The sequence below is a fragment of the Pectinophora gossypiella genome, chromosome 11 (assembly GCF_024362695.1).
Source record: "Pectinophora gossypiella chromosome 11, ilPecGoss1.1, whole genome shotgun sequence".
Taxonomy (NCBI): Eukaryota; Metazoa; Arthropoda; class Insecta; order Lepidoptera; family Gelechiidae; genus Pectinophora; species Pectinophora gossypiella.
The window spans coordinates 14,967,512-14,995,481 of record NC_065414.1 but is presented as its reverse complement, the minus strand read 5'-3'; the positions used below and the strand labels follow the sequence as shown (position 1 = coordinate 14,995,481).

The 27,970-nt window shown below is 38.3% G+C and overlaps 1 protein-coding gene and 1 long non-coding RNA gene across 51 annotated transcripts in view; one reads left to right on the top strand and one right to left on the bottom strand.

Moving 5' to 3' along the window:
• Nucleotides 1-7,599, top strand: part of LOC126370901 (uncharacterized) — a 309,102-nt gene extending 301,503 nt beyond the window's left edge. The window contains exon 2 of the long non-coding RNA XR_007566927.1: nucleotides 7,444-7,599. This is a non-coding gene — a long non-coding RNA (uncharacterized LOC126370901). The remainder of the gene's footprint in view (nucleotides 1-7,443) is intronic.
• LOC126370837 (microtubule-associated protein futsch) overlaps nucleotides 1-27,970 on the bottom strand; it is a 201,532-nt gene that overhangs the window by 162,179 nt on the left and 11,383 nt on the right. The gene's annotated exons all lie outside the window — the stretch shown is intronic.

The window sequence follows — 27,970 nt, the reverse complement described above, 5'->3', positions numbered from 1 at the left end:
CGTCTTTATAAAAAATTAAATAAATAAATAAATAGTGACAAGGAACAAACTGGTGGTAATACTTGGAAGTAAGGACCCTCGACTTCTCACCATCTAGGTTCAGGTTTTTACGACTAATATCATACGAAGGCCATTTATAATATATACACATACAATATAATAGAATATATACATATGTCAAGATCGAAGCAAATGGAATACCATAGTCTCTGCTTATTCCGGTCGGAAATATTTTTAAAGTAAAAAAAATGGAAAAGTGAAGGCTATTACTTGACCATTTCCCTTCCTAATTCCACATACTGACCCATATCCCATCACGCCTGGTATGGCCTTCATAGGTCATAAACCGCCCTGTTATGGCCTAACGGCCCATTTAGAACATTCCCGCGCTAAATAGCTCTTACAGGGGTAATCAAATAGTAAATCTAATATAACGACGTATAAACACGTTTCATTGATTATATCGGACGTGTGAGAACGTGATGTACTTACTAATGAATTATCATTTAAGAGGCTCTTTGAGTCTCATTGGCAGTTTTAAGAACGCTTGACTCTCTCTGTGAGCACACTTCATTTTACACAGACATTACACATTGATGCTTTCGTACACGCATATATTATTATGTGTGTGTTACGTCTAACGTCATACAATTGAAGATTCAAAATAAGACCAGGGGGTGAGGTAAACCTCGCTCTGCCGTTGGCGGGGAGCGGAGAGTTCTATACGTAGTAAATTCCTTAGGTAAGCAGACCCGTCAGACATGTTGTCGAAGCATAATACGGCTATCAATAATAACTATTGTCATTGATCAGATTGAACCACCAAAAACAGAGGTAAAAAGGGAGATGGGGGGGCAGCAGGGTCCACATAAATACCAGGGTCGTGGTTCACGCCGCGACTTTTGCGGAGTGAGGCCCTTTTATCTCAGAACGTCCACCACCACCTAATGATCATTCCAATGAACATCCTCTAAGTATGCTATTTTGCAATTGTTCTGTGATTTTTTTAAGTAATGTTATTGTCTTTTTTTTGTGTGTGGCGTCCTTTTATAATAAACAATTTCTATTATACAGGGTGTTAGTAACATCGTAACGAAAACTTTGAGGGATGATTGAGACCATGATTCTGAGATGATATCAAGTGGAATTTTTCGTCACACGTAAAATTTTCATGAATTTTCCGACTGAAAATTCCACTTGATATCAACTCAGAATCATGGTCTGAATCATCCCCCTCAGTATTCGTTACGATGTCACTAATACCCATACCTACTAGTATGGCTACAGTATGTGCTTGTGCGGGGTGTAAGTGACATCGTAACAAATACTGAGGGCGATGATTCAGCTGATTATTCTGAGTTAATATCAAGTGGAATTTTTCATCGCAAAAGTATAGAATTGAAAATAATTTTAAAAAACTAAAAAAAAAATCATGAATTTTGCGACGGAAAATTCCACTTGATATCAACTCAGAATCATGGTCTGAATCATCCCCCTCAGTATTCGTTACGATGTCACTAACACCCTGTATTCTATTCTATAAAGTTATGGAGATAATAATGCTTAAGATAACCCGCCCTTCCTTCAAAGTATACCCAGCAGTGGGACGATCTTGGATCGATGTTTACCCATACCGGGGTCTAGCATGAAATTGGCAATTTATTTGTGAAATACCCCAACTAAAAGATGAGAACCATCTCAAGGGAAATAAACATGGCGCGATATACAATAATGATAAACAGTAGAAACAACATAGTAGCAAAGATATATTTAAGTAAAAACCTTTCTTCTTATATCGTGTGGGTTGTGAGGTGGATTACCAACCCCATCAACCCTGTTGTCAAGGTTACTATTGAGCTGCCAAAGGCCCCTGACATGGCTCATGTAACGACTACTTACTTACATCACTAAGTGGTAACCGGGACCAACAGCTTAACGTGCCTTCCGAAGCACGGATCATCTTACTTTCGGACAATCAGGTGATCAGCCTGTAATGTCCTAACCAAACTAGGGATCACAATGTGATTTTTGTGATATGTCCCCACCGGGATAATCCTAGGGAGATGATGAAGTATAGTACCTAACATTCGGTATATATATGTTGTAGTATAATAAAATTCATCAATTTAAACCTCATGGAAATCCTATATGTTTTAAGATTTTTGATGAATTGTTTCATTAATGACTTAATTTTTTTAGTGGTAGAAGAAAAATTTGTGTGTTCCTATAGCGAGAGGTTCTTCGCGGTCTATGCCTACCGCAATTCGAAAAAGACTTGATTTTATATAGTATCGGTTGTAAGTTTTTGTGACGTGACTTATAATACAATTGTCGCAAATGGCATTAACTACTTGGCCGGACAAATGTGGAGCGCTGAGGGCTCTCACGCGGTGGTTGTAAAAGAACAAAAACATTAAACTATGTTTCCGCCATTTTACGTTCGCGCTATCTTCGGAGCAAGCGCAGCCGTCTGCCTGTCCGGCAATTTGTCTGCGATCGTAAAATGTGCAAAAATCGGCGCTTGCGTCACTCGGCGGCCGCGGCGGGGGACAAGTGACGGAAGACAAAGTTGTAACATTGAAGTTACGTATAATTGCTTAAAAGAAGAACTTTGATTTTATAACGTTGCTATATTTCGCACATGATAACAGTTTTTTTTACGTCTGTTATTGTAGATCTGTTTTCCCGGTGGTCGGATGACATTGTGAAGTAGGTATGCCAGAAAGCAATGGATGAGACTTACACAGGACCGGAAAGGATGGCGTGAAAGAGACGTCTATACCCAGCTGTGGGTAGATACAGGCTGAATAGATAGATAAATTATAGATCTGCCGCAAATTGCATTAACCACTTGGCCAGACAATATGCAACACAATAACTACCCGATTTTATCGTAAAAGATAAACATGACGTCGCGTAAATAATATAATAAACGGACCTAACCATAAACTTACATTTTTTGACCTAACCTTACGTGTTTATTGAGTTTCAGCCAATTCTAAAACTACTGCTGGTATGCGTCTAATAATAAATAAAATAAAATAAAGTACGATTTTAGTTTTTAATTTCCAATCTAAATTACGTGTTGTAAGTGTCTACTACACACAAATTATATAATTATATAGTAGTCATAGAATAAGTAATAATACTACGTATAGAACGGCAACTGTCCGCTCCCCACCAGCGGCTGAGCTAGGTTTACCCCACCCCCTCGGACATTTAGTCTTCAATCGTATGGCGTCAGACGTGTCTGTGTAAAACGAGGTTGTTTGTATGAAGTGTCCAGGGTGCAGTACAGTCATGAACATGTATTATGTACCCACTTTAAAACCCTATCGCATTAACAAATTTTGACATCTAGTGCGACTTTTAGTTCCATTTATTAATAAAGTTCATGTGACATAGTACTAAAATGTAGTCTTAAGCAATGAGCAATATTATGTATACTTTAGAACCCTGATGAATTATTTGTTATTTAGTGAGACTTACAGTATGTCAAAAAAGTCAAATGTGACATGGTACCTTTTTTGATGTGACGGCATTAACTACTTGGTCAGACAAATGGGGACCGCTGAGGGCTCTCACCAGTAACACGGTAACAAAGTGTACAAGTAGATATTAAAGCTCGTGACCGGAGGTACTCAAAATAGAGTATTTCATTGGGTTAAAGATAAATTACAAAATGCTAATCTAGAAATAGAAGCCAGTCTGGGGTAATCAAAAATCAATCAGCGACTTTTGACCGCTTTTATTAATGACGTCACAGGACAATATTTCCATAAACAACGGCCTCCGTGGTCCAGTGGTTGAGCGTTGGGCTCACGATCCGGAGGTCCTGGGTTCGAATCTCGGTGGCGACATATCACAAAAAAACACTGTGATCCCTAGTTTGTTTAGAACATTACAGGCCGATCACCTGATTGTCCGAAAGTAAGACGATCCGTGTTTCGGAAGGCATGTTAAGCCGTTGGTCCCGGTTACTACTTACTGATGTACGTACGTAGTCGTTACATGAGTCATGTCATGCCTTTGGCGGCTCAATAGTAACCCTGACATCAGGGTTGATGAGGTTGGTAATCCAGCTCACAACCCACACGATAGAAGGAGACAGTATTTCCATACAAACTCCAAACTTTCGTTTTGATGTTTCGTAAAAAAATCTCATTTGAGTAGGTTTAATAGCCTGGTTGTCCCATTATCTCATGTAGAAGATTTTTTTTATTACTGGCACGGTTTTATGCCGCTGTAATCTCCGAACTTAGGTCATCTAGTATTCTAGGCTATGAATCACAGTTTTGAACACTTAGACATGACCGAGGTTGGTTGTGAAGGCATCTTTCATGCACATTATACAATCATAACTAACAGAACCAAATACACAAAATACAGAAGTGGTACAATCACCGGCCAAATATCGAACATTTGTTACCTTTTTCTTTATTAAAATTACAATAAATTACTTACATAAAAAAAGAAAGTACGTTTTTTTTAATTTTTGACTTTGAGTAATTAATTTTTGGTGTTACATGCAATTACGGATGTAATTTCCCTTAAATCCCTCCTCACTTGCCATAAACAAGGTGTTTTTTTTTGGCGTGACTTATTGTAGATTTGTTGCAGATGGCATTAACTACTTGGCCGGACAAATGGGGAGCGCTGAAGGCGAGGCCCTAGTGGGGCGATAGCGATAAGCGCTGATTGAGGGAAATCGTCGACCACGCCGGCGGGGATCCTCTAAACAAGGTGAGATTGTGATCGATTGGTACAAAGTAACAAAAAAGTCACAAAAATGTCTAAAGACTAGTCAACTTTGAAGATAAAAAGAATATTTGATTTTTTTATAATAATAAAAGCAATTGTCTTACATTTAGATACGCTATTTCATAGATGATTGCGCTTTACGAACAAAAAAGCAGCTCAGATTCACAGCGCAAAAAAGTGAAGACCTTTGCACCGCAAAAGACTGTACCATTCGGTCTAAAACCTATTTTTTTTTTCTTTAAACAGCTGTTTCAATATTACCTCAAGCTATGCAATATTCCTGTCATTGTCAACATACAAAATGAGCTCATCTGTGTGTTTTCTGATAACTCAAGGCCAATTAATAACTCTTACACTTAGCCAATATTTGCCCTGCACATGAATTTAGAATGCGCGCGCGACTCAGGGTTAAGTTACGTCATTTATGTGCAAAAATATTTGCATCTTAAGTTTAATGAACAACTAGCGACCCGCCCCGGCTTCGCTCGGGTGCAATGCTGAGGAAAAAATAAAATTATTTACGACATCACATTAAAAACCTCAAAAATAACAGTGTTTCTCCACTATCTAATGGATATTATTATACATATTATAAGCCTTCCTCTTGAATCACTCAATCTATTAAAAAACCGCATCAAAATCTGTTGCGTAGTTTTCAAGATATTAGCGTAGGGACGTAGGGACAGAAAAAGCGACTTTGATTTATACTATGTAGTAATGGAAAACATGCTAATATACCTCACGTTTGGAAAAATGACGAATTTGAGTGATAATTAAGTTGTCATAGAAGATCGATATGATGAACAGGCTACCAGTCGCTCATAACAACATAACACAAAGCTCACCACTGTATCCAAGTTGGGGTAGTCAGGGGTACTTACAACCATTGCATGATGAACTAAGTACTCACACCACACCGAGCTTCCTGTTAGACCAACGCACGTGGGTTTAGTGAAAAATAACTCATCGGTTCCGGAGTTCGTACCGGCGCTTCCCGATCGAGAAGCAAGCAAGAATCACAGTAACTAACGGTTCATCATGATAGAGAGCTAATTATTAATTAAAATATCATATTTCAATGATTTAATGACCATTATGAAGACTATAGAGAACCGGAGAGGAAATATGATTGGCCACCTGATACGACACGATTCATTTATAACAAACATTATAGAAGGAAAAATTGAAGGGAAGAGAGGAAGGGGTAGACCTAGGATAACATTTATGAAACAAATAAAAGAGAAGGTGCAGGTCGTGTCGTATCGGGAGGTGAAGGTTTGGCGGGAAGAAGAGAGGAATGGCGGTTGCTCCACCGACAAGAGCGCAGCTCTTAAATAGAGAGAGAGAGATTTCAATGATTTATAACAGTTTTGTCCAATATTCCTACAGTCTTACAAATAATATTCTACTTAGAAATTTGTTCTATTTCCTTAATTTGAGTCTATGTTGAGAGCTAGTTAATTTTATGCCCCATAAATGACTACCCCTTTGATCAATGGCTGGCTATTCCGTCTGAGGCGACTGGCAGTCGGCCAACGGTTCCCGGTTCGATATCCGGATGAACAATTGCGTTTGTTTCGCTAGGTTTTGAGTACAGGATGTGTCAGGGTAAAATTATGTGTTTGGTCACATTACAGCCGCACCGAGCCGTGGTAGCTCAGTTGGAAGCACGCTTGACTCTCATTATAAGGTCGCAAATTCGAATCCCAGCACGGGCCTAAATTAATTTTAGAATTTGTTTTCAAATTCATGTTTGGATTATAAACAATTATCACGTGCTCAACGGTGAAGGAGAATATCGTGAAGAAACCCACATTCCCAAAAAATGTGCTGGTTTTCCCTTCGCGAGTTGGAAGGTCTTACAGGCAGTCGCTTCTGTAAAAAACTGGACCTGTCAAATCTTCAGGTTTGATTAAGTTAGGTTAGATAAAAGATCCATTAAATTAGAAGGTTAAACGAAGGAAAAGAAAAGGTGCAGGTCGTGTCGTATCGGGAGGTGAAGGTTTTGGCGGAAAGAAGAGAGGAATGGCGATTACTCCACCGACAAGAGCGCAACTCTTAAATAGAGAGAGAGAGAAACGAAGGAAAAACTGTACAGCGCCATCTATATTGTTTATTAAGAACGTAGCATGGAAAGTCTCTTATGAAGCTAGTACACATCATCATCAGCCGGACGACGCCCACTGCTGGGCATAGGCCTCCTCCAAGGATCTCCACGACGATCGGTCCTGCGCTGCCCGCATCCAGCGGCTTCCCGCGACCTTCACCAGATCGTCTGTCCACCTTGTAGCTGGCCTACCCACTGAGCGTCGTCCGACACGTGGTCGCCACTCCAGAACCTTTCCGCCCCATCGGCCATCGGTTCTCCTCGCTATGTGTCCTGCCCACTGCCACTTCAGCTTTGCAATTCTCCGAGCTATGTCGGTGACTTTAGTTCTCCTGCGGATCTCCTCATTTCTGATTCGATCGAGCAGGGAAATACCTTTTTTTTTTTTTTTTTTGACGTGACTTATTGTAGATTTGCCGCAGATGGCATTAACTACTTGGCCGGACAAATGGGGAGCGCTGAAGGCTCTCACCCGGTTAAGGGAAATACCGAGCATAGCTCTCTCCATTGCCCGGTGAGCGACACCGAGCCTCCTCACGAGACCCATAGTAAGCGGCCACGTCTCACTGCCGTAGGTCATCACTGGCAACACGCACTGGTCAAAGACTTTCGTCTTGAGACACTGAGGTATTTTGGACGAGAAGATATTCCGCAGCTTCCCGAACGCTGCCCATCCGAGTTGGATCCGACGAGAGATCTCTTTCTCGAAGTTGGACTTACCTAACTGGATTATTTGTCCTAGGTAAATGTACTGGTCTACAACTTCGAGTACACAATTTACTAATTATTGTTACTTTTTTAACTCTTTTTTAACTAAGACAAAACTACTCTATTTCCTTGACATTTAATTTTACTGGCAGATATAAAAAGCATCTAAAGAATAATACCATTTGTCAGAGTTATCTTCGTATATCATTATAAATGGCTTCCACAACTCAGCCTTCAGTTTTGCAGACTCAGACGAACTGAGATGCCAAGAGATACATATCTTAGTTTTATGCTGGCTATGTAGCCTCCATGGTCTAGTGGCTAGAGCATTGGGCTCACGATCTTGAGGTCCGGGTTCGATTCACAGTGACCTCCGGTCTAAAATCACTTTATGAGCATTAGCTTATAATAGTATCATTAGTTTAGATAGTATGTTTCCGGGCTACTATCCCAAGCGCCTCCACCAACTCGCAATGGAGTACAGTGCTGGAGTATACTCCAAAGCCTGTGTCCATCAGTGTATATGTCGCAGGGATATGATAAAAATGGGGATTTGATCAATTCCCTAAGGGATTTGATCAAATCACGGAAGATGTTAAAATAACAACACGATTTTATCTTTTCCCTAAACAAATCTAGTGAATTGAACAAATCCCTAAATTAGTTCAGTGAAATGACAAAAATAATTTTGCTTTGGTATTTTAAAGGTTTGTTTAGGGAAAGGATAAAATCGTCTTGTTATTTTAACATCCTCCGTGATTTGATCAAATCCCTTAGGGAATTGATCAAATCCCGGTTTTTATCATATCCCTGCGACATATATAATGTATAAGCATACGTAACACACATAGTATAGGCATTCATTTCCCTTTGGGGTAGGCAGAGATTAAAGGGTTTACTTGTTACTGGACGACCTCCGTGGTCCAGTGGTTGAGCGTTGGGCTCATGATCCGTAGGTCCCGGGTTCGAATCCCGGTAGTTTGATTAGGACATTACAGGCTGATCACCTGATTGTCCAAAAAGTAAGAGGACCTGTGCTTCGGAAGGCACGGATCATCGGATGTGACAGGTGTGAGTACAGAAATGACAACTGACAGAAATTTATAGAGGAGGAATACATGTTGCGCCGACCACACCTAGAGTGGGATAAGGGATGGAGCATGAAGATGATCAAACAAATTACCTATTTAGAGTACCTATGTCTTGTCATGGCTGCAAAAAAAAATGTTTTGTAAGTACATATTTTTTTTAGCATAAAATATTATGAAATATATCATAGATGTTCCCCTTCCCAGTTTCATTACACTTTAAGCCTCCTTACACCTTAATTTATTTCCCCTAAACACTCTGAATTATTGCTCTGAATCCATTAAAATTTTACGCCTATTTGGCATCCAATTTTTAGCTGTTTTTGCACGTTACGATTTATGTAAAATAATAATAATAATAAAAAAGTTTATTTAGGTAAAATCTACGACACACATATACATTTACAACATTAAAATATACACACATTAACATTAATATTTAAGTAGTTGGAAAACATAAAGGTATATGGGTGCCGCAGTTCACCAAAAAAGGTCAGGGTTCAGTGAAAAATTTACCCAGAGGGCAACACTGATTTATGTATAGGTAGTATGAGAATACTTGAGTTTTTCGTTTAAAAAAAGCTTTTCTTTTGGATTGGGAGTAAGTGAATAAAACATTGCATGTAGTTGTATGAGCGGAAAAAAGTCTAATTAAAGTTTTTAGTAACAGCGTGTCGTTGGTTTCCCATTTGATCGGTTTCAGAGAAATCCCAGGACTTCCTGGTCCGTAGTTGTACTTTTTTCATACATACAAATATGTATGGGTGTCACTAACACCCATACTTATTTGTATGGCTACCTGTACATACTTGTACGGGATGTAAGTGACATCGTAACGTACACTGAGATGGATCTTGATATCAACTCAGAATCATGGTCTGAATCATCCCCCTCAGTATTCGTTACGATGCACTAACACCCTATATAACGCATAATGGACCATCCATGTGTCTAATGCGGAAAATACAGACCACTGCCAACACCCTGTATATCCTTACCTGATTACCTACGCCTACCATATAAAAGTCATCTGAAAATCATTGATGATCACTTCAGGACTCCGATACCGACCCCGCCGGCATGGTCGACGATTTCCCTCATTCAGCGCTTATCGCTATCGACCCACTCTCTCTCTCTCTATTTAAGAGCTGCGCTCTTGTCGGTGGAGTAACCGCCATTCCTCCCACTAAGGTCGATTAATTCAATTCAAATATTTTTCCTCTCAGACGACGCCCTGAGCCGAGGTTCGCGCCCAACTGTGCACCCTCAGGCCTGTTGTCTTAAACGTTGTATCGGGTGAGAGCCTTCAGCGCCATATATTTGTCCGGCCAAGTAGTTATTGCCATCTGCGGCAAATCTACAATAAGTCACGTCAAAAAAAAAATGTCTGCCCGAATAGGTACCAAAAAACATTGTGAAGGCTGTGTGCCTTTATGAAATAATGGCCCCGATTCCTGCAGACACCTCCAAATTTTATTTTAAGTTATACCCGTTATTTTCTTATCCGCCGAAAAGGGACTGATGATTGATAGCTCTTAATTTTATAACTTAAAATAAATTTAGGTGGTGTTTACAGGAATTAGCATCATTATATAGTTGCAATATTCGGTTGTATTTGTTGAACAAAGGCATAATGTGGCGTACAATAGCATTATTAAATCATTTCAAACCCAGCGAACTGGACACAATCAATAAAGTTAATAGGGCAAGAGGATTATCGGATTTTCCTGTTCACCCCGTTAGGCGCGCGGCGTAATCTCTGGAAATATGTGCCAATGAGGTTATGTTTACGTGTCGAGTTTATGAAGGTTTCAATATCGAATTTTGTTGGGCAGTGGATTGTTTAGTGGATATTTTAAGGCTTTGTATTTTGATCATAATATACTCGTAGATACCTGCTTACTGTATCTATTTCTCTTTTGTTCTTTTTTTGTTTTTTGATAAAGTAGTTACGCAGCAGTATGGGGAGTATGCTCCATACCCCCTCCGGTTGATTAAGGGGAGGCCTGTACCCAGCAGTGGGACGTATATAGGCTGTTTATGTATGTATGTATAAAGTAGTTATATCTCAGTACGTAATACCTATCCGGATAGGTAAAGGCATAAATCATTACAATACAAAACAACTGGCATCCAAACTCATGTAATATTGAAGACCTAAGATTCAAATCAAAAATAGTTTAGGTTACGACTGTATTTACAGCATAGCAATTCAATTTAAAAAATAATAATAATAAGCTTGAGTGAGATTTAGGTAAGAACCTAACCTGTCAACTCCACTTATGTAACCTAAAGATTTGACAGTTGAGTTGAGAACCTATACCGTCAAATCCGTTTATTTAACCTGATGATTTGACAGGTTAGGTGAGAACCTAACCCGTTAGATCCGCTTATCTAACCTGAAGATTTGACAGGTTAGTTAAGAACCTAACCCGTCAAATCCGTTTATTTATCCTGAAGATTTGACAGTTTAGGTAAGAACATAACCTGTCAAATCAGTTTATCTAACCTGAAGATTTGACAGGTTAGTTAAGAACCTAACCCGTCAAATCCGTTTATTTAACCTGAAAATTTGGCAATTTAGGCAAGAACCTAACCTGTCAAGTCCCCTTATCTAACCTGAAGATTTGACAGGTTAGGTAAGAACTTTACACGTCAAATCTTTTACTATCTGTGTTTTAGCACCTGTGTCCAGCGTAACCTGGGGGTACCCAGCCACACTAATTCCAAAGGGTATAATGACAATATCAATACGGGGAGGTTTTTTGTAGGCAGAAACGCTTTACTAAGATAAATAGTAATTGCTAGCTACTACATTACGCATCTATTTTTGTAAGGTATTTGTGTAACAAAAAGACCTAGTGATAAAAAGTACTAGTCGCGAATCACGATCATTTACAAATTGTAACACGTCTAAGAGGTGACTGAGAGCCATTGTACACTGCTACTTTTTGTAGCGACTCAAGCGCGTGTTTGACAGCGCGATAGCATCGATAAAGCAACATGCGGGGTTACCAATAGACGCAGCAAATGCTGTCTACGTAGATAAACGTATGGATTTTGCCTTTCAACTGTTTTAAGACAGTAGTTAAACAAAAACTTTACAAAAAAGATTATTATAAAGTTAGTGATTATTTAGAAGATATGAATGCATGGGATTAACTGTCTGAGAACTGATATTAGGCAGCTAAATTACTCAATTGTATAAAAATATTTAATGTTTATTTATTTTTTTTTTAAACTAGACGTTCTGTCTCTGATGAATTCAAACTCATAAAATGGAATCTTAAAAGAAATCTAGTTGCTTTATAAATACCAAAAAAGTTCAAGGTTTTTCAACGACACTAAAATAAATTGATCCTTTGACCTTAATCGATTTTAGGCCTTTTTGTCCGTTTATCGTGTAGTGTAGTGTATTGATTGACACAATTTATTGTCTTCCTATACCGGGAACGATGGTTTTACGATTACCTAACTGATATTGTTTTTTTTAGAACGTCTAGGTGCCGAGGTTTTTCTTGCAGCTTCTTTTCCCCGGCTATACAGGTTGTGAGAAGCTGCAGTAGTTTTAGGCGGATGAGACGTTCGTTATGTAAAACTGTTCGTTATGTTACTTACTGAATAAAGATATTTTTGAATTTGAATTGGATCAGGAGTCCCGATCGGGAATCCCGTCGGTTACATACCACAAAAATTTGTTGTTTGAAGTTATGACTTATGATACGCGATGTTTTTATTAAGGTACGATAAGGTGCAAAAGTCTAATCAGTTTATTACACAGTAGTAAATTAACTGCTTGCACTTAAGACCTCCTGGTTAGGCTCTAGACAGACAGGCATTTCAACTACAATCCAACCACAAATTGCAGTTCAGGTGCAGTTTGAATGCAGTTGACACGACTTCAAATGAACTACAAACTGTGCAGCACGACTGCACGCCGACTGCAATTGAACTGCAATCGGACTGCCGGTTTGGTTTGCATTTCTATTGCAGTCGTGTTAAATGATTGCAGCTGAAATGCGGTCCGTCTGTCTAGAGCCTTACATGTCGTTTCTGTAATAGATAAAAAACACCTACAAAAACATGGATTTTATAATTATGACAGCTAATGGTTTATAATTTCACGACTGTTTACAAATAATTCGCTGGGATCAGTGACTTGAACTTTTGCTCTTTGATTGGACCTATTACAGACTTTAAAGTAACAACCTAGTATTATGAACTACATAATATTACAAAGTATATATAACTTGCAGCTAATCTAGTCGTGTAATGTCAAACGTAGGGCATGGGACGGCTTAGCGGGGCGGAATCCAATTACCCACTACCGCGCAGGGCTTCGGAAATTCGGGGGCTGTACTAAGGCAAAGAATAAGGAATAATACTACGTATAAAACGGCGCGAGGAGCTCGGTGGCGCAGCGGTAAACGCGCTCGGTCTGCAATAGTTGAAGTTAAGCAACTTTCGCAAAGGCCGGTCATATGATGGGTGACCACAAAAAAAAGTTTTCATCTCGAGCTCCTCCGTGCTTCGGAAGGCACGTTAAGCCGTTGGTCCCGGCTGCATTAGCAGTCGTTAATAACCATCAATCCGCATTGGGCCCGCGTGATGGTTTAAGGCCTGGTCTCCCTATCCATCCATAGGGAAGGCCCGTGCCCCAGCAGTGGGGACGTTAATGGGCTAATGATGATGATAGAACGGCAACTCTCCGCTACCCACCAGCGGCTGAAATAGGTTTACCTTTACCTCACCCCTTCGGTCTTACTTTAGTCTTCAATCTTATGGGCGTCAGACGTCACACCCACAGATGCGCGTGTACGATAATGTCAATGTATAGTGTCTGTGAAACGAGGGTTTTGTATGAAGTGTCCGGGGTGTGACTAAGGTTTAACATTTACCTTCACGTTACGGCATTATGAGGATAGGCAAGGAGAAAGAAACGTCTTGATTGTTGGGTTTTTGCGACCTTTACAATACACGTACATAAGATCACGACCAGAATGATGTTTTATATAAACAGCCTATATACGTCCCACTGCTGGGCACAGGCCTCCCCTCAATCAACCGGAGGGGTATGGAGCATACTCCACCACGCTGCTCCAATGCGGGAGCGGGGTGAATTATGTTTTTATTGTGACTTAACTGGTTTGTAAAATTGTGTTTAAAAAGTGACGCTTCTCAGTCCATCCCAGAAAGGATTAACCGTGAAGATGAGCATCTGCGGCTAGTGAGTCGCGGGCAGCCCCACATTACGGCGTATGTAGACCTTGGCGGATCCGGCAAAAAGTCAATTAAACTAACGTCGGCCACTCGGTCGAGACGGCGCGCTCCATCGCTCGCGGACGACTTTATTTATCACTTTACTAACATAACATAACATAACAAATACTTTATTGCACAAACAGGAAAAAACAAAATATAAAACAAAAGAGAAATAGAATTAGTACAATAGGCGGCCTTATTGCTAAGTAGCAATCTCTTCCAGGCAACCTTTAAGTATAGGAGATATTGAATATTAGGTAATATAGCGGGATAGTGCAGCATGGGAATACTTGTGCATATAAAAATAAATACACTACTACTTTACTACACACACTACTACTTTACTATACACTTTACTATAATATAATGTTCAGCCGTGGTAGCCCAGTTGGTAGCTACGCTTGCCTCTCACTTCGAGGTCGAAGGTTCGAATCCAGCATAGGCCACCAATGATTCTCACGCGAGGAAAAAACAACGTGAGGAAACCCACATTCGCGAGAAATGCGTTTTCAGAGGCATATGACCTAACCTGTATTGGGCTGGTTTTCCTTTTGCGGGTTGGAAGGTTCGACAGTTAGACAGTCGCTTCAGTAAAAAACCGGACCTGTCAAATCTTCAGGTTAGGTAAGCACCTAACCGGTTTTTTAGGGTCCGCTTGGACCCTGTGTAAAACGTTACCTAATATAATGTTACCTGAACATTCAGTTTTAATTTGCATTCAATTTTTGAATATAATCACGTGGGTAACATGTACGTATGGTGTATCGTATGGTGTATCTATAGCTTGGCCAGAAAAAGAACCAAATTCAAATTAAAAAATAGGTACACCTGAATCGTTGATTTTTACATAACAAACGTCTCATCCGTCTAAAACTAAGCTTCTCACGACTTGTATAGGCGTGAAAAAGAAGAATTAGGCATTTAATAGGTAACTGTGCACCTTAAGCCTAATCCTCACTCACCATGTGCGAATTATTATTATTTATTTATTTATTATTATTAAGCCTTAAGTATAACATTAGTTTAAATGCAATGTCCTGCAAAATTGCATAAGCAATTTGTCTGCAGGATCACAGTCTCGCTCACTTGGTTAAATTACAATAATTAAGAATTAAAAAATAGGTAAGTACGTGCTAAATTAAATCTAATAAATATTTTTTTAACTTATTTTCAAACATTTTTGGCTCATGTTTAATGTTCTCAGGCAAACTGTTGATGAGATAAGGTATGCGCTTACTTAGGGTCCTATCCCCATAATAATTGTATACTCTCGGAACAACCAGTTTGCCTGAGGCCATTGATCTAGTATTATACTTATTAACTATTTTATTTACTGTTACAGATACATTTGGTTTATTGTGATTAAGTACTAATAATAAATATTTATGTTTGAAACTGACAGGTAGAATTTTGCAGTTTATTTACTCCTTGGCTAAAATAATGTAGTTAAACACGAACCCATTCCTAAATATAACATAGTTCAAAAGAATAATAACAATGTCCATTGCCAAAAATGCAACACCTAACGGGTCATAAGTCTATGATTGCCTAGTGCGGTCCCCTTTTGTTTCATAAGGATGCGTGTCCGGTTAGCATGACTCTGTTTGACTCACTGACTCATAATTTGAACTGTGATAATGTCGTCACTATGTCACATTCCAATGTGGATTAGGCCCAATGAATGTTGATTGCACGGTAAACTTGAGTTTTTATTAAACTATTTAAATTTCTACAATTTATTTGTTATACTTACTTATATTTGTTGTTCATAATGAACAGCCTCCGTGGTCTAGTGGTTAGAGCGTTAGGTTCACGATCTGGAGGTCCGGGTTCGATTCCCGATGGGGACATTGTCGAAATCACTTTGTGAGACTGTCCTTTGTTTGGTAAGGACTTTTCAGGCTTGAATCACCTGATTGTCCGAAAAAGTAAGATGATTCCGTGGTTCGGAGGGCACGTTAAGCCGTCGGTCCCGGCTATTAGCCGTAAAAACACCTCCACCAACCCGCAGTGGAGCAGCGTGGTGGAGTATGCTCCATACCCCCTCCGGTTGATTGAGGGGAGGCCTGTGCCCAGCAGTGGGACGTATATAGGCAGTTTATGTACTTATATTTGAATATGTTTAGGATAATTTGAAGTAGGTACTTACATAGTTCGATACTCGAGTGTGGCTGGAAGTTATTTTCGGATGATTTGTACCCTCATGGCGTGTACACCCCATACGGATTATCGGTGTGTTTATGTTTGTCAGTTTGTGTAAATGTAATATGTTTCACTATCTTAACAATGAATCAGACAACACGCGTTTCTGGCAAGGTTAAAGGCTTTACACACATACGACGCTACGGTACCTTCTTAGATAATGTAATTGGGTAGTTTCCTATATCAAAGATAAATTATGAAATTCTGATTAAGTACTAAATAAAGACAGATCTAAAGATGACAAAAAAGATTTTATTTTTTCTATGAAACTTATTTTTGAATTTTAATAAAGAAAATGTTATAATAAGTGCGACATGTTTTCACGTTTTTCTATGACGTCACAGGTTGCTTTTTCATAGAAATAAGCCAGTTTTCAACTATTCAAATCAGTTACTTTTTACTAAACGTCAAAACACGAAATTCTACACAATACCATGAGATTCGCGTCCAGCTAGATACCCTCAGGCCTGTTGTCTTATTTTTTTACCTGTTGAGAGCCCTCAGCGCTCCCCATCTGCCCGGCCAAGTAGTGAATACCATTAGCGGCAAATCTACAATAAATCACATAAAAAAAACAAATATAAAAGCTTACCTCCCTCTACCTTTTCTAAACATCAAACAAAACTGAAGATCAATTCCCTCTTATTCCCCTCTCTCTGCCATTCCTTTGAACCCTCGCAATCGATGACGAAGGTCAAGTGACCTTGACAATGTGACCTTGACCTTTATATTTATAATGATAAACACTTGACACTTTGCTACATATCTTCTTCTTCTTATCGTGCGGGCTATGAGGTGGATTACCAACCTCTATTATTGAGCCACCAAAGGCCCCTGACATGGCTCATGTAACGACTACATAGTAACATCAGTATGTAGTAACCGGGACCAACAGATTAACGTGCCTGCCGAAGCACGGATCATCTTACTCTCGGACAATCAGGTGATCAGCCTGTAATGTAACCAAACTAGGGATCACAAACTGTTTTTTGTGATATTTATAGCATACTAGAATGTTGGGTTTATTTTAGCACACTTTGTTTATCTGATAGTGATTTTCTGAGTTATTGTAAACTTAATAATTATTTACCACTAATAGCATTTATGCGTCCATCCGTTACTCACTTACATAATTTTAATTTAAGGTATATTGTATTTCTCTAGTTAAGTGAATTGTATTCTTTTGGAGAAATAAATTTCTTAAACCGTAAACATTGCGTTTAAAAATGATTGTGAAGTGAATCAATCCACACTAGATCATTTGGTAGGAATTTTAATACCGCTTTAGAGTTATAGTAGAAGTATTTATCCAGTAATGACACTATAACATACCACCTCTGTGGTCCAGTGGTTGAGGGTTGGGCTCACGATCTGGAGGTCCCGGGTTGGAATCCCAGTCATTCGAAATTTTGGGACATATCACAAAAATTACTTCGTCATCCCTGGTTTAGGACATTAATAATAATAATAATAATCCACAAGCACAGCAAACCACTTCACAAATATCTTTCAATCAGAACACACATACTCGAAGAAGATGGTCCAACGAGCACAACGAAGCAATAATTAGAATTTACTTGACAATAACTCAGATAGAAACAAATAGAACAGCGTACCGGAAACCATTACACCAACAGTTTATTGCAAAATTCCCATCACTAGCTAATTTGAGCGAACAAAGAGTAGCAGACCAAAGAAGATCAATCATACACAATAAATTAATTAGTGATCAGAGACTAAAAGAAATTAAAGAAGAAATAGCAGACGAACTGAATTTGCCCACACCAATAGATGTGATAACAGAAGAAGAGAATACCCCGGACACTCAGACACCTGAAAATGAAATTCAATTCCTAAGTAGCTTTCAAGTCAGTACAGAACCAGATTCACCCACTAATACAACACAACAACAGCTTTGCTTACAGAGGAATCTAGAAATAGATAGAACATTTTCAGAGGCATTAACTCATTTTAGAGACACAGACCCTACCAATAGACCCTATATACCTAAACAAAAACCATCAAGGAAATTATCTTATATAGTCGATTATCTAGACAGCGTCATTCTACCCAAAAATATCAGTGACAATACAGATTTCTCCACTTTACAAACAATTATCTATTGCGCGGCCTGGACTGCCGCTAAAAGCAATGGCGCAAAAATAAATATGATTCCATCTGACAGAGCACGACAAGCCCGAAGGAACAACAAACCAAGCTGGCAACGGAGATTGGAGAGAAGACTAGAGGATCTGCGAACTAAAATAGGAAGACTGACACAATATATTAATGGTAATAGAAACACATATCTCAAAAAACAAGTTGACAGAATTAAAGAACAGTATCAAATTCACTCGACGCATGAAGGAACAAATACGCAATTAGCACAATTTTTAGACACACTAAAACAGAAACTCGCAGTTACCTCTAGTCGACTCAACAGATACAAAGCTTGCACGCTACGTAAAGAACAAAACCTACAATTTGTAAATAATGAAAAACAGTTTTACCGTAACATTAAGACAGCTACCACTAATACTCAGGAAAGTAACAGAAATAGCTCCGACTCATACGAGGGCCCAGACCCAGAAAACTTGCATAAGTTCTGGGCAGATATTTGGGAGAACCCTGTTCAACATAACACCCAAGCCGAGTGGATCCAAACAGAAACAGAAACTAATTCGCAAGTACAAGAAATGGCGTTTGAACATATCCCCATAGAAACATTTCAAGATGTAATCCGCAACTTACATAATTGGAAAGCTCCAGGGTCTGACCACATCCACAGTTATTGGTATAAAAAATTCACCACAACTCACCCTTATCTACACAATTACATAAATGACTTTCTTCTCAATCCCGACACTATACCGAAATACATTACCATAGGAACCACATACATGCTCCCAAAAGACCACGATGACCCTAAGAACCCTGCTAAATATAGACCAATTACCTGCTTACAGACCTTGTATAAAATAATCACCAGTTGCATTTCCGAGTTAATATATAATCACCTTAACAGTCACAACATCCTAGCTGAACAGCAAAAAGGCTGTCGGAAGCTCAGTCAGGGATGTAAAGAACAATTAATTATCGATTCTGTGATTCTAAAACAAGTCCACAAAAGAAAGTCCAACCTTTACACAATGTACATAGACTACAAAAAAGCTTACGATTCAGTTCCCCATTCTTGGCTTATTAAAGTTTTAGAAATATATAAAATACATCCAAAAATTTCACTCTTCCTACAAACTATAATGCCTAACTGGACAACTCGACTGAGGCTAAACACCCCCACTGGAACAATAGAATCGGACCAAATCAAAATACAACGCGGAATTTTCCAAGGCGATGCACTCAGCCCTCTGTGGTTCTGTCTAGCGCTCAACCCCCTATCTAATATACTCAACAATACAGACATAGGATACCGGCTGAAATATGAAAGAAATAGTAATGACAGACAAACGGACAAAGACGAAACGCACCTTAATCACCTACTTTACATGGACGATATCAAACTCTATGCATCAAATGAAACAGACCTGGAACAGTTAGCCAATTTAACAGAAGTATTTTCGAAAGATATACACATGGAATTTGGCATAGATAAGTGCAAAATAAATTCGGTACAAGCTGGGAAAAATTACAGACACTATTACACGTTAGAATCCGGTGAAAATATCGATCCGTTGGACTAAAAAACTGGATATAAATATTTAGGATATGTACAGTCACAACAGATCCACCATAAAGAAACCAAAAATCTGTTAAAAACGCAATTTAAACACAGGCTTAACTCAATTCTTAGAACGCAATTAAATTCACGTAACACCGTAAAAGCAATCAACACCTATGCAATACCCATTCTAACATATTCATTTGGCATAATAAATTGGACTAAGTCAGACCTCAAAGCCCTCCAACGAACTGTTAATACCACCATGACGAAATTCCGGAAACACCACCCCAGATCTTGCATTCAGAGATTAAACCTACCGAGGAAAGAAGGCGGTAGAGGACTTATAGATATTACCAACCTACACAACAAACAAGTTGCTACACTGAGAGCATATTTTCACCAAAAATCCGACGTCTCCAACATCCACAAAGCCATAGAACAGAACGATTACCGCTTTACACCACTGAACCTGCAAGATCGAACCAAACAAAAAACAGAAGAAGTTACTGATCACAAAACAAAAATAGCAGAATGGAGCGCAAAGTCTCTACACGGAAGACATCGCCAAGATTTATGCCAACCCAATGTCGACAAAGTTGCGTCGAACGCATGGCTAACTCGCGGCGAACTCTTCCCAGAGACTGAGGGCTTTATGATGGCAATACAAGATCAGGTCATTGTGACCCGAAACTACAAAAAGTATATAATGAAACGAATACCAACTGATACATGTAGAAAATGCAATAGTTCACCAGAAACCATCCAACATATTACTGGAGCGTGCAGAGCAATAGTCCAAACTGATTACAAACATAGACATGACCAAGTAGCTAATATCATACACCAAAAACTTGCCATTAAATATAAACTGATTACTCCACCAGCCACAGCCTATTACAAATATAATCCAGAAAGTGTCTTATAAAATGGAACTCACAAAATGTATTTCGACAGGGCGATACTCACTGATAAAACCATACATTTTAATAGACCAGACATTACTGTAGTGGACAAAATAAACAAAAATGCATTTCTAATAGATATAGCAATCCCTAACACCCATAATATATCAAGTACAATATCTGAGAAACTGTCTAAATACACAGAGTTAAAAGAGGAAATAACCAGAATCTGGAAATTAAATAAGGTCACAATAGTACCTGTTGTTATATCCACTACAGGTGTCATACCACACCAAATACATACCTCTTTAAGCACGCTATCCTTGCCGCCACTCTCTTATGCCTTAATGCAAAAAGCTGTTATATTAAATACCTGCAGAATTGTTAGAAAATTTTTACAAACCGACATTCAACCTCCAAATGACAATGGGCACTTTTGTATGAAACTTGGTCCAAGAACCTCCACTGATGAGACTTATATGTAATGAAAGCTTATGCTTTCCCTATGATTCTGGCAAAGTTCTATCAGATTCTGTCCCGGGGTTCTTTTTTTACGGCCATGTTTGTCCTGGCTAAAAATGTGATAAAATACAGTGGGAGCTAAAATCGACTCAAGATTTGTTGCTGGATAACTAAGTCTACATAAATAATTATGTATCATATTGTATATCATTTTAAAGAGGATCTTTTCCAGAATCCGAAACATAAAAAAAAATAAAAAAAAACTTTTTGTAAGCGAATTATAGTCAATTTATATCTGCAGCGCCATTGTTTCTCGGTAGCTAAGTTCAAGTTTCATGTCTTTTACCCCTTCCAAAAGTATCTTACCGATTTTTTTTATATTGCTTCCGGAATTTGATCTGAGTGATAATAACAAGAAAAATAAACAGACACCTCTCCGATAGAGACCGCCTAAGCTATTGCCTATTGCAAGAAATCGTCATCATTAGCAAGTCATTACGGTATTGCATATTATAAGCTTATCAGCAACTTGGAACTTGGTCCAAGAACCTCCACTGGTGAGACTTGCATGTAATGATAGCTTATACTTGTCCTATGATTCTGGCAAAGTTCTATCAAACTCTGTCCTAGGGTTTTTGTACGGCCATATTTGTCCTGAGTGTACAGTAGTGGACTGCAAAATCACCTCAGGATTTGTTGTCGAAAAACTATTTAACTAAGTCTATATACATAATTATATATCATAATGTATATCAATTTTAAAGGGGAAGGTTATCAGAATCTGAAACACAAATAAAAAAAAATGCATTAAGTATGTAAACGACTTTTAGCCAACTCACGTCCGTAGCACCATTTTTCTCAGCAGCTACGTACGAGTTTCGCGCCTTCCAACCTTTCCAAAGAAGCCCAATCATTTTTTCCTTCTTCTGATATTGCATTCTTAACCTGACAAGTGACAACAACAAGAAATAAAATAGATACCATTCCGATAGAGGCCGCGTAAGCTATGGACCTATTGCAAGATAACGTACTCAAAGGCTAGTCATTATAATCCAACAGACGTAACATGATTAGAATGCGGGAGGACGCAAATGTAGTATGTTTTCTTTCACCACAATCTTGTTTTATTAACCCAGGCTTATATCTTGTCTTATAAACAATGCCGAATGGTACAACAAACGTATCGTAAACGTAAGGTTGCCTGGTAGTAATTGCTACCTTGGCAATAAAGCCGCCTTTTGCACCAGTTATTGCCTGAACTTGTTTAATAAATGTGTTTCTTTTGTATACAATAGAGTCATTGTATTGCATCTTGATTAGAATGACTTATTTCTTGTTTCTCTCGTACTAAGCTGTGTACTGTTAGTGTTAAAGAGACACATATTTCGTCTCTTTCGCATAAGGCGATGTACTACATTTCCGTCCCGCCGCATTCTAATCATGTTACGTCTGTTGGATTATAATGACTAGCCTTTGAGTACGTTATCTTGCAATAGGTCCATAGCTTACGCGGCCTCTATCGGAATGGTATCTATTTTATTTCTTGTTGTTGTCACTTGTCAGGTTAAGAATGCAATATCAGAAGAAGGAAAAAATGATTGGGCTTCTTTGGAAAGGTTGGAAGGCGCGAAACTCGTACGTAGCTGCTGAGAAAAATGGTGCTACGGACGTGAGTTGGCTAAAAGTCGTTTACATACTTAATGCATTATTTTTTATTTGTGTTTCAGATTCTGATAACCTTCCCCTTTAAAATTGATATACATTATGATATATAATTATGTATATAGACTTAGTTAAATAGTTTTTCGACAACAAATCCTGAGGTGATTTTGCAGTCCACTACTGTACACTCAGGACAAATATGGCCGTACAAAAACCCTAGGACAGAGTTTGATAGAACTTTGCCAGAATCATAGGACAAGTATAAGCTATCATTACATGCAAGTCTCACCAGTGGAGGTTCTTGGACCAAGTTCCAAGTTGCTGATAAGCTTATAATATGCAATACCGTAATGACTTGCTAATGATGACGATTTCTTGCAATAGGCAATAGCTTAGGCGGTCTCTATCGGAGAGGTGTCTATTTATTTTTCTTGTTATTATCACTCAGATCAAATTCCGGAAGCAATATAAAAAAAATCGGTAAGATACTTTTGGAAGGGGTAAAAGACATGAAACTTGAACTTAGCTACCGAGAAACAATGGCGCTGCAGATATAAATTGACTATAATTCGCTTACAAAAAGTTTTTTTTTATTTTTTTTTATGTTTCGGATTCTGGAAAAGATCCTCTTTAAAATGATATACAATATGATACATAATTATTTATGTAGACTTAGTTATCCAGCAACAAATCTTGAGTCGATTTTAGCTCCCACTGTATTTTATCACATTAATAGCCAGGACAAACATGGCCGTAAAAAAAGAACCCCGGGACAGAATCTGATAGAACTTTGCCAGAATCATAGGGAAAGCATAAGCTTTCATTACATATAAGTCTCATCAGTGGAGGTTCTTGGACCAGATTCGCCCATTCTCCTTTACAGATTCAGCCAAATATACCCATCGCTACTCCAACAGACGTCGACCAAACTTTGACTGAACCAGACATTGAAACTGAAATACACTTGGCCTAGGCCCGTGTATTTCATTAGTACACCAATATTTCTTAAAAATATTGAGAATCTTAAAGATAAAAAATAATAATAATAATAATAAAACACATCACAATACACAAATTAGTTGCAATAGACCAGATAATCCAACCGAGGATGTTTCGCAGGGAAGCTCTTTTGCCTCACAACCTGTGACCACCAAGGCTGGGAAACCCAGAGTGCGTATGAGATGGGACAATGATGTAAACTTGTTTATCATGCGCACATACTACTACATTACCAGATTAGAAACTGATAAGACTATGTATCGTAAACGTTTATACGACAAGTTTAAACTTAAATATCCCGAAGTCAATGTGACTGAACAACGCGTCGCCGACCAGTTGCGAGTTATACTAAGAAACAAGCTGCTATCTGATGATGACATTGCTCAAATAAAAACAGACACAGCCACACTACTACAAAATGAAGAGCCCAACACTCAGATAATTGCTCAAACACCACTAAACAATATTTCTCCCATACCGTCACCACAGAATTCATTCAGATCAACTCCTCCCACAACCCAATCTTCCACTCAAAATACCGATGTTCAACCATACAATTCTCAACCATTCTACTCATCTGATGCATCTACTCAAACTACTTATTCTGCGAGCACTCCCCTTATTCAAATAGACCAATCAACAGAAATCACAGAAAGAACTCCAGTCTCCAACGAGTATGTTGAAAACCTCACAAATCAATTCAATACGGCTATCGCACAATTCACTGGATCAGATCCTACTACCCGACCAAAGTTACCTCACCTTAAAGGCCAAAAAAATTACACGAACTTGTACACGTTTTTAACAATGATATTTTACCTAAATTCTTCACATTGGATTCCGACTTGACGCACATTCATACCTTAGTCTATTGCAGTGCGTTAGTTGTTAGTAGGCAACTAGGTTACAAAATTAGTTCAGAAAAGGAAAACACTGGCAGAAACAAGGGTAGAAAAAATATAGGTCGACCAGCATGGGAAGTCAGACTGGAGAGTGATATTACTAAACTTAGATCGGACATTGGACGGCTAACTCATTTTATAAGCGGCAACAGATCAAGAAAAGTTCTTAAAGCAGTAGATATAATATTTAAAAATACAAAAATTCACTCATCTCACGAAAAAGAAAATGCTAGACCGGAAGAATATTTAGATACACTGAAGCAAAAACTTTCACTAAAAGCACACAGATTGGCGAGGTATAGAAAGTCACTGAAGAGGAAGGAAGACAATAAACTATTTAGTAGGAATGAGAAGGCATTTTATAGGTCTATGAACAGCAGTAAAGATAATAACTTTAATACTATAGGAGCACCAGATGCGAAAGACCTAAAAGAATATTGGGCCGGAATATGGGAAAAAAGATCAGAACATAATAGCACAGCAGAATGGATTCAAAAAGAAAAACAGCAGTGGGACAGTATCGAGGAAATGGAATTCATAGGAGTCGTCGCAACAGATATTGAAAGAGTTACGAGCAAAATGAAAAATTGGAAGGCTGCTGGAATAGATGGAATACACAACTTCTGGTATAAAAAATTTACTTTACTTCATGACATTTTGGCCAAACTCATAACCGACTTAATAAATGGAGCTATTCCGCTACCTACATTTATAACTACAGGGATAACATACATGCTGCCGAAGTCCCAAAATACAAGTGACCCATCTCAATACCGTCCTATTACATGTCTACCAACTCTATACAAATTGATCACGTCTTGTATTACAAATAAAATTACCTCTCATTTGGAAATGTATAACATCGTAGCAGAAGAACAAAAGGGCTGTCGACAGAAGCACAGGGGTTGCAAAGAACAGTTGATAATAGATTCTACTATACTTAAACATGCTAACAAACACAATAGAAATTTGTTTATATCTTATATCGATTATAAAAAAGCATTTGACAGTGTTCCACACTCTTGGCTTATTAGTATTCTCCAAATTTACAAAATTAATCCCTCAATTATATCATTCCTGGAGAATGCCATGGCTAACTGGAAAACTACGTTAACACTTACTACTGACAGAACATCAATAACAACGGATGAAATCCAAATTAGAAATGGCATTTTCCAGGGAGACTCACTAAGCCCCCTGTGGTTCTGTATGGCACTAAACCCACTCTCACGCTTGCTTTCACAGTATAACCGGGGATATAAACTTACACATGACACTTCAGTTACTCACCTGATGTACATGGATGACATCAAATTGTACGGTAAATCGGATAAAGATATGGAAGGATTGTTAAAAACTACTACAGAATTTAGCGCAGATATTAAAATGACTTTTGGTTTAGACAAATGTAAGACATTAAATATAAAAAAGGGAAAAATAGTTGGAGGAAATTATACTATTTCCGATACTATAAATATAGAAGCTATGGATAATAATGACTTATATAAATATTTAGGCATTCAACAGGCAAAATCCATCAATCACACTCACATTAAGAACGCTCTCACAACCGAGTACATCAGGAGAGTAAAACAAGTATGCAAGAAACAGTTATATTCCCGCAATTTAAGTAAAGCCATAAATACTTACGCCATCCCAGTTCTCACCTATTCATTCGGCATCATCAAGTGGTCAAAAACAGATATTAATAACTTAGAAATTAAAACCAGAACTACTTTAACTAAAAATAATTATCTCCATCCAAAATCTGCGGTGGAAAGAACGAGCATCAAAAGATTGCAGGGTGGTAGAGGGCTGATAGACTTGAAAATATTATGGCAAAACCAATTAAGGAATTTGAGGGAGTTTTTCTATGAAAAGGTTAACACCAGTCCAATACATGCTGCTATTGTAAAAACTGACGACAACTACACTCCCTTAAATCTGAAAGATAAGGAAAAACAGTTTAAAGCAGGTAAAGACCAAGAGAAAGAAAAGGTTGATGCGTGGAGAAGGAAAGAGCTACATGGAAGACACATTCATGATCTCGAACAACCGCATATAGATTTTGAAGCCTCTTGTAAATGGTTGGCTTATGGTAATTTGTTCCCAGAAACAGAAGGATTTATGATAGCCATTCAGGACCAGGTGATCAATACAAGAAACTACAAAAAATACATACTTAAAGAAACTATAGACACAGATACTTGCCGCAAATGTCACAGACAGCCTGAGACAATCCAACATATCACCGGAGCATGCTCTTTTCTTGTCCAAACTGATTATACACACCGCCATAACCAAATAGTACAATACATACATCAGAAATTAGCCATTAAACACAAACTTATTGAGGGAAACCCAAAACCGTACTACGAGTACTCACCTAAGCCCGTGTTGGAGAATACCAAGATAAAAATGTATTACGACCGCGCCATCTTAACAGATAGAACAATTCATTACAATAGACCAGATGTTACCATTATAGATAAAGATACAAAAATTGGATACTTAATAGACGTAACAATTCCAAATACTCACAATATTCAAAAAGCAATAACTGAAAAAGTTAACAAATACTCTGAATTAAAGGAAGAAGTTCTCAGAATCTGGAATTTACAAAAGGTATATATTGTACCCTTGGTACTCTCCACCACGGGGGTGATCCCCAAGCACCTACACCACAGTCTGAAAATGCTAGGTCTTCCTGCCAACACGTATGTCATCATGCAGAAAGCAGCCATCCTTAACACCTGTCGGATAGTACGCAAATTCCTATCCTCCGACACTGACATCATGACTGAAGGCACAGATACTTAATTATTGTACCCTCCTTCCAGTGGCACTTGGTCTGCGACCCGTGTCTCTGGCAAATACCCTCCGAAAGAGGAGATAAACTAAAGTTTAAAAAATAATAATAATAACTTTATTGCACAAAATAAGAGAAATACAAAAATATATATTTACTTAAAACTAAAAGTGTGCTTATAAACTAATTAGAATTCAGGAGTTGTACAGGGGTCCCCAAACTAGGCAATGCCTGAATCTTGGGGAACCAGATATTTTTTTTTTATTAGAAACTAGCCTTAATTTTACTTACAATGTAAAATTATAACATAAAAAGAAAAGATAACAAAAATAAGCATTACAAAATAAACTGTAGCATAGGTATAAATTGAGGAAGAGGTAAGTAGAAAATTTATTTTATTTTATTTTACGAGGTCTTCAGTAGT